Here is a 15,323-nt window from a genome sequence, read left to right as displayed (position 1 = left end):
CATCCACCTCTGTGGACACAACGTCCGTGGTGGCTGGCGGAACGGCTCCCACTGTTGTGGGTGCCTGCTGCTGTTCTGTCGCTGCAGGTGCCCCCTGCAGGGTTGATGCCTTGCGTGGCACACTGGGTGTTGCTGCAGGCATTTTCTTGGACGGGGGTGGCGGTGGCCCTGGTCCCTTTGCGTGCACTGGATGTACTCGCACCCCTGTCCTGTGTTCCACCTTCCTCATCGGTGCCTGGGAGATAGAAGAGATGCAGGTCATCAGTGATGTTGTCAAATGGCAGCTATAAAGTATTGCGGTGTGATATGTTCATACATTCAGGCATCATTTCATTTCTGGTCTGTGGCATTTGGTGTACTGAGGGGACATGTTGGCAATCAATGCATGGCTGGTGGCATAGCATTGGTTTGGTGTCTGTGTGGTGGGTCCCATGGGCATGGTTGGGTCATGTTGCACCTCTGTTGGGATTGGGGTTTTCACTCAGCATGCGTGTGGTGCAGGGTGTGGCACTCATTATTCTATGGATGTGTTGATGTAGCCTTGGAACATGCATTGCCTTGCCTAGTCTAACTTCCACATCACTTGTGCCACATCATGTTTTGCTATACGTGGATGTGATGGTTCACTCACCTTCCTCTGTGGTAGTTGCAGCGCCGAACTCCTGGTCTCCTATTCCCTCTATGGATTCCGGGTCAATGAATGCACTTGCGGTCTCCTCCCATGTGGTGAGCTTCACAGGGGAGTGTGGGCCACCGCCTGTCGCCATTGCGGCCCTCCTGTTCTCCGCCAGGATCTTCCTGACCCGGAGGCGGAGGTCGTCCCAGCGCTTCCAGCAGTCATGTACACTCCTTGGGGTGCTCCCCACTGCCGACACCCTCGGAGCGACCTCCTGCCAGACCTGTTTTTTTTTTGGTTTGTGCAGCATGCTTGAGATCTGTGCTCCTGATTCTGTCTGCATGCTGTTCGAGGGTGTTAGCAAGCATAGTCAGTTCAGCATCAGAAAAACGCTGCTTCCTCTTCCTTGGGGAGGATTTACTGGTGGCCTTCGACATCCTGCTTCAGTTGTGGCATACAACAACAGGAGTGTAGTGGTGGTTATGGAGGATGGCAATGGATTGTGTTTTTAAAGATGTCGGCCGGCTCATTTCCCGTTCCGGCGCGCTGACCTAATTTCCTGGTCCTTTTTTGCGACCACGGTAATACCGTCCCAGTATTACCGTGCCGGTGTTTAGGGGTTGTTATGATGCGGTTACGGAATGGGCATTACCCGCAATGCCGGTATAGGAGGGTTGATGGCCCATTACCGGCATGGCGGTTTTGCCACTACCGGCATGGGGTAACGCGCATGCTCGCGCATTCATAATCACCCGCTATTAGCGGGTTCATACGAGCACGGACCTGATCATTCAGGCATGACGGTAATTAACCCGGTTTTACCAAGCAACTCGTAATGAGGCCCATTGTGTAGAATCGTCCCCTCTTCGTTTGCACAGGCTCTGGGAGATGCTGTAGGGATGCCGATAACCACTTCAAGTGGCTTAGGAGTACTTGCCCTTGTGCGAGTAATACATGTGCATAATTGTCTGCAAAAAAAAATTAAAGCGGGCAAATGTTAAAACAAAAGAGGTGCAGAGACACAAGATATACGTTATTTGTTATACGTTCGGTGAGGGCTTTTCGAGAAAAACAAAATCGGCGCATACGGTGATGAATTATGTGTTTCTCCACTTGTACATCATACTTTACATGGGCCTCTTAAGAAGAGCGCCTGCGTTGTTCTACTCCCTCCAGGATCAGCACACGTCCAACTACAGTGATTGTCTTTAAAGAGCCCGCCAAATAAACATAGGATGACGCCTCAAAAGAACAGCTCTGGATCTATGAAAATAGTTGTAAAAAGTAGTGGATCTAAAAACAATAACAAATAAAAGTACTGGACTACAGTTCACGCCAGCTCCTGCTCACTTTGATCACTGCTATACAGATTGCATGAATAGGAATGAATGAATGTTCTTACTTTATTCCTTCAGATTGGCCCTTATGTGAAGGCCCTTTGTAACAGGGGTTATGTTGGACGTCAGTGTGTGCGTGGGGGACGAGCCGGAATGTTGGAAATTGGCAGGAAAAAATGGGAGCCTTTGATCGGAAGACAATGTTCGAACTGTGCCAAGAAGCTCTGTTCTGGTCAGGGTCTGACAATGTCCTCTAAGCATCTAGAGGGGGTCCGCCCTTTTTGCTCGGTTTGTGATTGGCTGATTGGTTCGCGAGAGTGGTTGGGCCAATGATAGCATGCAGGTAGAGTCTTGGCAGCTAGGTTTGTTGTCAGGTTCCTAACAGGTTTGCCTGTAATCGTTTATCAAGTGTCTGAACCTGCCTCTCAGTCCCTATTTATGATTTTATCGGTTAAATATAAAATTCAACTTTAATAATAAAACCAGTTATAAAAATAAAACAATACCATTCCTTAAAACATTACAACTTCATTAAACATGTTTTTTTCAAATTCATACTATATATCTCTTTAAAAATCAGCATTTAAGTTAATTCCTAATTAAATAAACTTTTAAATTAGTACATTACATCTCCTTGAAAAAATAACATTGAAATACATTCACAAACAAGCGGCAGGCAAATCTATAGGCACAGATGTGGTACAGCATCCATCTATTCTTCCAAAGTTAAGCAATCAAACCCAGGCACAACAAAGGCAACAGATACTGACCACTTAAGCAAACATAACGAAAGTTCTCATTCTCAACAGAGCTGTCATCATTCAGCAATCTGCTTAAGAATCGGATCCGAACATCTGAAAGGTTCGGACAGTTTAACAACAGATGTTTCAAAGTCTGCGAACTACGTTGCAAGTTACAGAACCGACACCACGACTGTGAGGCACTGATAATATTCCATCGGGCCTGTATCTCCCGTGTGCAATAAATATTCCACCGGAAGAGCATACATGCTTTGTGGGCCCATATATAAACCCCAAACACTTATGATTAAGATGCTTGTAAATGTATTTGTAATTGTTTATTCATTTGTAGTGCGCACTGGGCCCATGGGAAGGTACAGAAATATACAATAGGCAGATATATGCTGATATGTGCATGGTTACATATGACAGGAAATCAAAGTGCAGACATAGCAATAAGCAGATATATACAGATATGTACAGGAGAATGTTGCATCAGTGTGCATATATATATTGGAATAGAGTCCTAGGTTACTGTTTCGAATGTGTACACCAAATTGTTCGTTTACAATTGTTTGAATGAACAATTGACCGATTTTAAAGGGTCACAATTGACCTTTTCACAATTGACTGCAATATATATATATAAGGGGTTTTGGGGCGGTTTGGGTTGGGTGGGGGTTGCGGGGGATTTCCCCCTGCATATATGTTACAATTTACCTTCACAATTCGGTCAATTGTGAAAAGGACAATTGTAATTCGAACAGTTGTAATACGAACAATTCGTATACAACCGTTTCGAATATCAGAATGTTTTGCCATGAAAAATAGCGGGAAACAGACTAATGGTCATCGGTCTAGGGATTGTAGCCATTTCTTGGTGTTAGTCTTAAATCAATGGAAGGTAGATATGGCTCTTATTGAGTCAGGGATAGAGTTCCATAGTTACGCAGCCAAGACTGGGAAGCTGGCCCCTCCTGTTTTTTTAAGCTTCAACTTGGGTATTCTGAGACTGTTGGATTGTGCTACTCTGATGGGGCGTGTAGATGTGTTTTTGATAAATCTGTCGGTAAGCTATAGGGAAGCCTTGTTGGACAAACCTTTATAAGTGAGGTTGAGTGATTTGAGCTTGATTCTATTGTTTATGAAGAGCCAGTTGATGTCTCGTCTTACGTGAGATATGTGCTGGGATTTGTCAATGGCTAGGGCCGCTCATAGGGCATTGTTTTGGATTGTCTGTAGTTTTTGCGGTGTTGCGTTTGCTGGTGCCTAGGTATAATGCGTTGCAAAAGTCCACTTTGGATAGGATTAAGGCCCTTGCAATTGTGGTGCAACTTATCATGCACAGAAATGGTTTGCAAGCATACATTAGTTTACATGTGTAGTTGGTAGCAGAAGCAGTGGCGTTAATTTGTTTATTGAGGTTGAGAGCCGAGCCTACGTAGAAGCCTAGGGTCTTCACCTCCTGGATACTATAATCTTGATTCCATCAATGACGTCGTTGAGGCGGTATTACCCAAATTTACCTTTTACAATTGCCCTTTTGCACAATTGACCTAATTGTAGCGGTCCTAATTGACCTTCTGCACAATAGAACTTTATATTATTTTAGTTATTTTATATATGTATTGGGTTGATTTTGGATTATAAATAATATAAGGAGATTGGGTGGGGAGTTGCATGGGGTTTTGGATTGGGCACGGGTTGTGGGGGGTATACCCCCGCATATATGTCCTAATTGACCTTCTAAATTAGGTCAATTCTCCTGAGGTTAATTCTCCCGAGGTCAATTTGAAAAGGTCAATTAGTATACAACTGTTGAGGCAGAGGCCGTGGGTGGCCATCCAAGTTTGTATAATTAGGAAGATTTTGTTGATCATGGTTACCTCTTTTCATAATCACCTAGGATAGGGATGAGAATCTGGATGTCGTCAGCATGATTGGTATAAGAGACTCCCAGATTGTCCAGTATGTCGAATATGGGCTTTGTATATATATTATACAGGGTAGGGGATATACAGGATTCTTGTGGGACTCCACATGTAATAGGCACTGGCTCCGCTGCAGATAAGGGTGAGAATACTCTCATGGATCTATTATCAAAGAATGATCTTCTCCAGGTGGTGGCCTCTTTAGAGAAATGGGCGGCTGTTTTGAGGTGATTAGACAGGACATTATAGTCGACAAGGTCGAACGTGCCGGATTAGTCTAGAAGGAGAAGGATGGATGCTTCGCATTTTTCTTTCTGGTCATCTAATTGATTCTTTAGGTCAATGAGAGCCATCTCGGTCCCATGACTTGGCCTGAAACCTGATCGGCGAGTGCCCAATAGAGTGTTGATTTCCAGATAAGCTTGAATTTGGAGGTAGGCAGCTTTATCAATGATTTTAAGCAGAAAAGGTACTGTTGTAATTGGCCTATAATTTCTGGGGGTTTTGGAGTTTTTTAGTAAGGTGAGTACCCAGGCATCTTTAAGATTGGTGGGTACTGAGCAGGATTTGGAGGAGGAGTTGATAAATGTGGAGATGAACTGAGCCAGGTTTTTTGCGGCTTCTTTGATAATAGGTGCTGGACATGTGTCCCCTAGGCATTTAGAAGGTTTTAAGGAAAATATGATCTTTCAGCCTCAATGGTAGAGATAGAGTTGAATTTAAATTGGTGACTGGGTCTGGTTTGTTTGGAGGAGGATTCTTGCAGTATGGCTTCTTGAGTTTCTAGGTCGATCTTGTGAAGGGTAGTTTTTTTTTATATTAATTTTGTTTAGTAGTAGGGTTATTTCATTGCAGTGGGCATTTTGGATGTCTGTACACCAAGATTTGTTTTTGATGCATGAATCCCTGGGAGTGACCGGGGTTTCCAGTTCCCTTAGGATAGAGAAGATTTCTCTGGAGCTAGAGCTAGCTTTTTCTATTCTATCATTAAAGGTGTCTTTTTTTGTTTGAATGATTTCTTTTTTATACTTGTCGGACAGGGAGGTGAGACAGAGCTTGTTCTGGACAGTCGGGTGGTTTTTCCATTGGGTCTCCGCATCTTTTTTCGATGCACATGGCTTTTAGGCTGGGAGTGAACCATGAGTTTAGGTGAGCAATAGGTTTCTCTTTACTGAGTTTATGTGGAGAAACGGTATCAATAGCTGAGTTAATGGTATTATTATACAGGTCAACCTAATCTGTAGGATTGGAAGGTAGGTTTGCAGGGTTGGTGATTGGTTATATCAGGGGCAGGAGGTTAGGGATTGTGATATTTTTCCTATTTCTCGTTAGGGAGGGTGGGGCCATGGGTCTAGTCAAATTGGTTTGAGGGCAATCTTGGATGGTGAATGAGATCAGGTTGTGATATGTCCATACGGAAGGTTCACTATATGTTATGGAGAACAGGCAGTTGATGTCTGTGATCCAATCTAAGGTGCGGCCTATTGTATGAGTGGGTCCATTGTTATTGAGGGTGAGACCTGCTTCTGTGATGGCACTAGCAAGGAATATGGCATCTGAGTCGTTCGGGTCATTGAGACCTAGATTCAAGTCTCTAAGTAAGACCATTTGGGAGCTGGGTTTGGTATTAATGCTGAGGAGGGTTGTTATGTCTTCTTCGAATGTCCCTAGCGGGCCTGGGGGGCAGTGTATTAGATGCAAGGAAACAGTGCGGGAGGCAGATAGATGTAGTTTCACTGATCGCAATTCAGTTCAGTGGAGTGTAGTGGGGTGGCTTCCGTTTCTCTCATATCAAGGCTGGATTTGCAAATAAATGCTATGCCTCCTCCTTTCGAGGTTTCTCTGACTTTTCTGATAATGGTGAAATTATCTGGGACAGCTAGGGCAAAGGCAGGGCTGGCTGCTTTGTCGAGCCAGGTCTCTGCGACGGTCAGGAAATCGAGCTGGTTGGTAGTGATGATGTCGGCGATTTAAGCACCTCTAATTTTGTGGGTTTCTTTTGTCAATTTGTTGGTATGGATTTTTTTCAGTGGTGGTGGATGATCGGGTAACTGAGCGGGTTTGGCATTGCATTTGGTGATGCATGGCTTAGGATCTGAGGTCCGGTTGGTGATTCTGGAGCCTAGTCTGTGATTTCTCCAGTTAGTGGAGCAGGGTTGATTGGGCTTAGACTTACTTGCAAAGCGAAGGATCCATTTCACAGGTGATAATATCTGGGTGTCTTTGCTGATTGGGTATGATATCTTTTGTACAGGAGTGATGGGTGCTAGGAAATAGGAGGGCCTAATCTGTTCTGATGGTGGCAATGTTTTATTCATAGACAAGGGTCTGGGAATTGACTTGGAGAAGGCTGTAGTGGTGGCCATAATGGCCGGTGACAATGAAGTGAAGTAAGGTGGTTTGGACTTGGGGTGAGTGGTGGTGTTGGTGGAGATATTGATGGTTAGGAAGGTTACAATGTAAGTTAGGACACAATTCATAACTCTTAGGTTGTGAACAGTGGACTAGATACAGATATCTAGGATCAGGCGTAATGACCTGGAAGGTGAGTGCAATTTTCCAGTGGGCGGCACTATAGGCCAAGTACAGATTACAAGTGTAGAGGATAGGCTAAATGCAAATCCCAATGTGGGGCTAACTGCAGATTACCAATATAAGGCACAGTGCTGGGATAAATGCAGAAGGCCCAAAGATACGCTAAATGCAATCTTCCAATGCTAGGTTAAATGCAGTTTGCAGATATAAGCACAATGCTAGGCTAGATGCATAATGTGTGCGCCGTAGTTGTGAACACTGTCCACAGTACAGCACTAATCAAAGTGATTAACCTTGCCAGGATAGTCTTTTAAATCACTTTGACTCAGCTGTAACTCGAACAACAAGTTGTCACAAAATTCACAAAAGGTAGTGAGCGTGGACTCGTCTCGTATCCTAACAATTTGTTCCAGTTCTTCATACAATGAGCCAGTAGGTGGAGCTAGCATGCGATGGTACAACTGTAAGTACTTCCAGTGGGCCCTAACTTGAAGCAACTTGAGCCCTAATTCATATCATACAGGCACTGTAACAACAGCATTAGTACCACTCAATGCCCTGCCACATATTAAACTTTCTAATCTTGGCATGATTTCAACTGCTCATGGCTGCAGGGCCTCAATGCCATATGTCAAAGTAGGAACCACTTTACCCTCGCAATATGTTACCAGAGGAATGATTGAGAAGTTACAGTATATACAATGTTTGTGCACCATCTAAGAAAATAGAGCTCGGGCCTTATGGAACAAGTAACCAGTCACATGTTATTTACCAGGAGACAAACAATAGGAACGCCTAAATGCACAGTGATATCAACGAATTCCAAACGGGCTTCTTTCATCCTCCTACTGAAATCAGATCTTCTTTGCCGCATCGTGTACTGCAATATTTGGGATTTCAGTGGTGCAAGAGAAGACTGCACTAACAGTTCACCAAGATCTGACATATAAAGCTTGAAAAGGAAGAGGGCCAGAATTCACCCTTGTGTCAGCACAGTAAGCATGGCCTTTTTGATCTAACTGGAATTGTATATTTGAGCCCTCAAGCAGTCCTCATGGTATACCGCGTGCATGTCGTTTTCACACAAACGATTATGGTCAACAGTGTCAAATGCAGAAATTAGATCAATTGAGATCAGATAAATAGATTCATACTTTTGACACTGTCTGCCTTGAGAAGAAATCCATTTAAGCTGGTGCTGTGGAGTTTCTAAAACCCATCTGAAGTTTATTAATCCTACCTGCGCTAATAGCCCAATTTTCTAAATGACTGAGGACAGAAGCGAGGGCCTTACTGTCTACGTCAAAGATGGTTATCAAATGGTAATTCTTTGGATAAATCTTCTCCCCTCTTTTCAAGAGGGGAACTATACAGACAGTACACCAGGAAGGCAGAGACTCTTCTTTCACTACAATCTCTTGAAAAATGGAGAGAATGGAGGCTCATAAAGCAGGATCACATTTAAATAAACAATTAGATAAGTGATTGGGAGTTGGTGCCCTAGAGTCACTCAAATAGATAAACACATCTAGTATCACTTCCAGATCAAGGTCAAGAGACCAAGAATCATCACCAACAGTAGGACATTAATCTGATTCAATAATCTGCCTATTTGTGTTTTTTTCTTGTTGTAAGAATTTGTTGTAAGAATTTCTCAGCCGTTGTCTTCAGCCCCTGCTGGGTTAGCTGTATCTTCGCTATCCGTTCTTTACCGGAATATTTCCAGGATGTCATAGCATCCTGTATTAGGCATCACATACTAGGTCATTTTTGAAGCTACCCCCTTGTTAGGAGGGGTGCTACTATGTGCTGTCATTAACTGATCACTGTAACGGCATACTCCAGTGCCAAGCTACACTAAGGACTCAGATCTGTCATTGAGAGGGATTCAAGACCTATATAATCTCTGATTCTGACACATACTAAAACTACAGCATTCTCCGGCCTAGTGGGTAACCCTAGACATGCCCCAGGTCTCTAAAAGAATATTCCTAATTTTTCAATTTGAGATCTAAAATGCTTTATTCGTGTATAATAGGAAAACTCAAATCTTCAAATATTGATTCACATCACATTCTATATGTACAGTGCGGTCCTGTCTATTTCTAGTTACTTGTTTTCTTTGTGGCACAAGCAGAATTTTTGCTGATATTACACAGAAAGCCTTGCTAATAGTAATAATTACTTATTATTACAATTTTGTAGCTCGTGACTAGTCTCGTCTTAGGCTGAGCATGAAAGTTGAACTCCAAACGTCTGGATAGCTGTAAACTGCTGATCCCTGCACTAACACCGCTTCATCGACTCCCACCCATTCTATCAACCTTCTTTAAAGCACTAAACATTGCCCAGAAGGCCTGGGAAACCCTTGACCAATTTACTCACCGCCAGTCATAAACTGCTGCTTGCAACCTCTCAAAATCACTCAAATCATGAACTAAGGCAAGCCTGCCCTCCTCCTCCTCCTCCTAGACCTCTCAGCAGTGTTCGATCTTGTAGATCACAAAACCCTCAAAACCCACCTCACACAAGCAGCACAATTCTCAACACAAGTAGCCTCCTGGATTACCTCCTTCATCGAAGGGAAAGTAATGAAAGTGTTCTCCAGCTGCTTCCACCACCCACAAGGCTCTTGCACAGCCCCCACTCTCTATAACCTCTTCACAAAGCCCCTCTTCGACAAGCTTGACGCACGCGGTATCGCATACACCAATTATGCTGATGATACACATGTCTTGCTTCGCCTAACAGGCTCATTTACAAATGTCGCAGAGGCACTGCATCTAATCTACACTACCATCCAAGCCTGGATGGCATCAAACAGCCTTTGCCTCAATGGGGACAAGATGGAGATCTTGCTCCTCGGCCAACAAATCACACTATCCAAACTAGACCCTTGCTATGACAACTTTGACATTGATAAGTCTAGCATCCCTGTATCCTCATCAGTAAAGACTTTAAGGGTCCACATTGATTCCACACTATCAATGGACAAACATGTAAACACAATTGCCTCAGCCTCAGCTCTAACCACAAAACTAATCAATGACATAAAACCATTCCTGACCAAACCAAACTGCCTCTCAATTGCCAGAGCTACAATAGGGGCTAAGCTAGACTATCGCAATGCCCTTCTAGCAGGCACCTAAACAAAATCGTAAACAAACTCCAAGTTAACCAAAACAGTGTGCTTAGAGCTGCTCTAAGCATCCCAAAAAGAGATCATATCACCCAAGCCAGACAGGCTTGGGTGATATGATCTGATATGATATGATTTGATTGGCTACCAGTCAAAGACTGAATCACCTTTAAAATTCTCACCATCACTCATAAATGTCTCAATCTCACCACTCCCGCATACATATCAGAAACCCCAACTAGGACCACATCCACATGACCCATCACATAGAATTACACCAACCAGATCAACATCCTACACATCAACAGGGCCAAAGCCGGGTTTAGGATTCCCACACTTGGCCCCTAAGCTCTTAAACTCTCTCCCCTCTGACCTCAGAGCTGAGTCATCTGACACTGTCTTCCGGAAAAACTTGAAAACTGCCCTCTTTAACTAACCCACCCCCACTCCAACATCCTACTCTTCACACACCTTCCCACATTCTCTCGCACTACATTATGTATTTCGTGTAAGATGTAAAATGTATGTTGCTTAAGCGTGTAACATGTTGGCTACCTTCCTGCAACACAATTCAGCTCATATCTCTGTAACTACATTTTTGATCACCTTCTGTAACAAGCACCACAATGCCTAAGGGCTGCTGTGCACTCAACAAATACGAATAAATAAATATATAACCTCTTTGATTTTTCCAATCTGACTACTGATTTTTTGTATCCCTATGGCATTTTACACATTTTAGTAGTGTATTGTTTAAACCCATTGACAAAATAAAATTTTCTTTAACATGCTGTATTTTCACATTTTAATACAGATTCTCTACAAAAGCGGGTCCAACATTCATTGAGTCTCACTTCCTGCAATGCCGTTTGGGATGTCAAGGGCTTTGATGGAGGGCACTACGACAGTGATTTTGGTGAAATGATGCTATGAGGGGAAGATATCTAATTACCCCCAACCACACACACACACAAAGACTTTTGGCGAATGAGCGTTCCATGCATGACCTATTTACTTATGGAAATTAAGGGAAAGCGATGCATTTTTGGCACAAAAATGGTTACAAACTTTTTAACATTGGTCCGTAGCAATGGGTGAGAGGATGTGAATATAAGACCAGATAATGCAGGGGAGGTAGAAACGTGAACCAGGGATGAGAACGGTAGAGCATGATATAGGAATGGGATAGTGGAGGAAGTACTAAGTTTAGAATGAAGGGGTGAGGAATAAATGCTGTGCGGTTGTCGTAGAGAGGTAGTGGGAGAGGAGAACAGGGAGTAGTGGTGGCATAGAATGCTATGAAAGTGGTTCTTCAGAAAAGAGGAAGGCTAGGAGGTTGGATTTTAATAGTGATAGAGACAGAGTAGTGCAGGGAAGGAGAGGAAGATCATTCCATAGTAAGGGAGGAAAAGGAGAGGCAGAGAGCGTAAATGAGAGGGAGTTCAAGGGGCACAAGAGGTGACAAGGAGGTTAGCCGAGGATAATCTTATTGAGCGAGGGGGAATGTAGGGAGTACGATGGGCTGATAGGTAGGGTGAGGCAAATCTGTGTATAGTTTTGAAGATCATAAGAATGAGTTTATACTTTGCCCTCTATCTCATAAATAACCAGCCTAAGTGATGATGGGCTTGGAAGGTGGCAGTAAAGCGAGGGGAGGTTGAAGAGTGTACAGACAGCAAATTAGAGCACTTTGTCGAGAGGTGGAAAAGCATAGTTGGGAAGGCCAAGGAGGAGACTGGCACAGTAGTCAAATCAAGACAGTGCTAAAGAGGAGATTAGTTGCTTAGCAGTTTTGAAGGGGAGAAGGGGTCTTATTTTTCTGATGTTGAGGAGATTAAGTCTGGTTGCAGTGGCAGCTTTGGAGATGAAGTGCAAGAAGGTGTGAGATAGATCGAAGATGATACCACGGTTGTGAGCAAAAGCAGAGCAGGGCAGGTAGTGAGGAGAGAAGAATAGAAGAGGGGAAGAGGAAGACACAGCCTGTTTGGATGGGAAGTTTAGAAGAGCATGTGGACACATCATCCCTAGCTCCTGCCACCTCACCCCCATCATATTGGAACAGTAGGGGAAGAGCCCAATGTGGGACACCAGGTATTGTCCCACTATCGCAGTATGAGAGATGATATTCACTCAGATAAACGTATCGAATGTGCCCCTGCACTAAAAGAGTTGAAGGATGACTGCACACATCATTGGACATAGAAGAGCTATAAGTGAAATCGGGCAAGGACATAGTTACGTCAAGAATGAAAGACACCAAGACCCACTGAAAGGATATGAAATACTTAAAGGATTAAGATATAACTGGAGTGATAAGAGAAACATGTAAAAAAATAAAAAGAAATCATATGCACCAAAGAAATATGCGAGAAGAGATGAAGTTGATGTATATACACATAAATTCAAGGTAGATGAGACCTATAGAGGCTTCCTGCAGAAGAAGCTATAACGTGACTGAAGCAGCCATGAGAAAAGGATGGACGTTGGACTTGTGTTGAAACTAATCAAGCTACCTCACAGACAGACCAGGACTGCAGAGTCAGAAGATGCCGGAATAACAGCTTTGTGTGAGGAACACAGAGCAGTCAATTGGTCGGGGATCAAGGATGCCACTTCAAGAAATAATTGCAAGGCACAAAGGGAGTCAAGAGGATAGGCCATGTGCGTAATACATATTTCTCTTAGAATAAGCAAAGAGGCTAAAAGCATATGCAAGGTGGAGTGAGAAAGTCTCCAGAGGAGTAATGAGAAACAGCTTAATAAAATCTAAAAGCAGTAAATAAAAGGACAAAATGGACAAAATCGAGGTCTCCTCACACGTAATTTAGAAGTTGAAAACAAGGGCTATTCATTAAGCTGCAGACAAAGATAATTATGTACCTACACTCCCTTCACAGTCCCACAACAGAGAACAGGCTGCAAGGACAACTATAAAGAAGAATACTTGTCTTGGGGCCTGACCGATGAGAGATAATGGACTAATTGGGCAAGTCGGTAGTAGTCTGAAGTTGCTTTTGGCACCTGAGCTTTGTTTTGCCTGCGTGTTGCTAACGAGCCGGAAGTCCAAGGTTGGGATAGAATGCCAACCAATCAGAGGGTCTATGTTGAAACATACTATACAGTGTTGCACAGGCCAACCCACTGCTGTTATTCTGCTATGATCTGTGTTATACGTATTTAGAGGTGGTTCAAGGCATGTCTATTAGATAACTGGCATCCACTGATATTGCTAATACTTATATGACACATAGGTACATATATTCCCTTAACCAATCCCTCCCTTCAATAGGTTTTACAGTTTGCCACGTAGGATGATGTCACAGATGACGTACATTGAGGTACAAATCCTTTGTGTAATCAAAATTGAAGTGTGAGTGGGTGGACGGCCATTTGCTGTTTGCCAGATTGCCCTACTTTATTAGATCTGACAATAAAGTAGTACTTTGCCATATTCTTTGAGTCTATCCGGTTATTTGGGTTTGAGATCATTATTGGTAATTCCATATAGCACATCAGACACTTCAAGGTGCTAGAGCACATTTTGGTAGAGGTGCAGATGGTTCTGGTCCAGTCGACCTGGGCCCAGATCTAGACTCTTGGACTATAGAATACTTTTGCCATTAGCCAGAAAATTGTGGAGCTTCCTGTGGAGAGCAGCGCAATACACATGTGTGAAAAGAATCGGTCGGCAGGTGCCCCTTTGAAGAAGTTCCTGTCTGGCCCACGCAGGTGCACCGCAAGCTGAAGTCGAATTGGTAGATTGGGGAAGAGTCGATATGAGGGACTGAAGCTGAGCCCCGGATGTAAGTAGAGCATTGAAAGTGGCAAATTTTTGGGGAGGGACTGTATTGTAAAATTATGTATATAAGTAATGGGATTTCTGGGGGTATAAGAAAAGAAAGAGATATCTCGATTCCTGGTTCCAACAGGGGCGAAAGGGGATGACCTAAAACTCCAAATTGGGGTATTATTTAAGTTTCCTGAGGCAAGGCCAAAAAGAAGAGTGAGTATCAAACCCCAAAATGGAGTAAAAAGTGAGATGAGATACATTAGACATATTAAAGGAAGGCGTCGCAAATAATTGTGCACGTGTGTGGGGTTATAAATATGTAATTGTAAAACTTTTGTTGTGTCAAGATTAGGAGATATAAAATTATAGTAAAAAATTAAGGTGATCATCAGATTTTTAAATCAAGAGATTGACGTCAATCAGGAGGATAAAAGTCAAATGAAAATAATAACTAAATTAAGAACAGATTCTTCAAGTGTAAATAATAAAACAACGAGACAGCAAAAAATAATAGAAATTGTAAATGAAGGAATAAAAAGAACAGAGATTTTTTAAATTGGTTAAAAATGTGTTTTTTTGGTAATGGGCTGCGATTGATGGTGCTTGCTCAAATCAATCAGTGTGGTATATTTGATAGAGTAAATAAAAAAATAAAAGATCTGGTAAGTATTGGCAGTCGAAATCATCTTGTCACCATGGGGACATTCCCCTTTTACATCTATGCAGGACATTGCCAAGATACACATCCAAAATAAGGCAGTATCACGCGGAGTGGGTGAAGGGCACGACTACTAAAACACTCACGGCTGGCCTTAGGGCAGGGCGGGCTGGGTGACCGGCCGGGGTGCCAGGCCCCATGGCACCATTAGCCCCCTGCCACGCCAGTTCAGAGGAGTTTTTCAAGGGCTCCCACGAGCTGACCTAGTGGGAGAAGGTGCAGCACGTGCCCTTTTATTTTTAAATGGACCTGCAGCGTCAGGGTGCATTTAATAACAATAGGGTGCTAATGCATGAGCACCCTATTGAGAGGATTACTTCCCCACTCCGATGCGTGAGCAAGGTGGTTTTGATTGGAATAGGGCACCCTATTCCAGTGATTAACTCCCTGCCAGGCACCGGAATGGGGAGTTAGAAAAAATAACTGGCCACATTTTCTTAAACAGCCCAGGGCGCTGCCACTGCTAATGCGGTCCCTTAAAACACTTATGCTGTGGCCCCAAGAAGGCTTGTTGTCA

The sequence above is a fragment of the Ambystoma mexicanum genome, chromosome 3q (genome assembly GCF_040938575.1).
Source record: "Ambystoma mexicanum isolate Mex_15411 chromosome 3q, UKY_AmexF1_1, whole genome shotgun sequence".
In the NCBI taxonomy this organism is placed as follows: domain Eukaryota; kingdom Metazoa; phylum Chordata; class Amphibia; order Caudata; family Ambystomatidae; genus Ambystoma; species Ambystoma mexicanum.
This window is presented reverse-complemented; position numbering follows the sequence as displayed.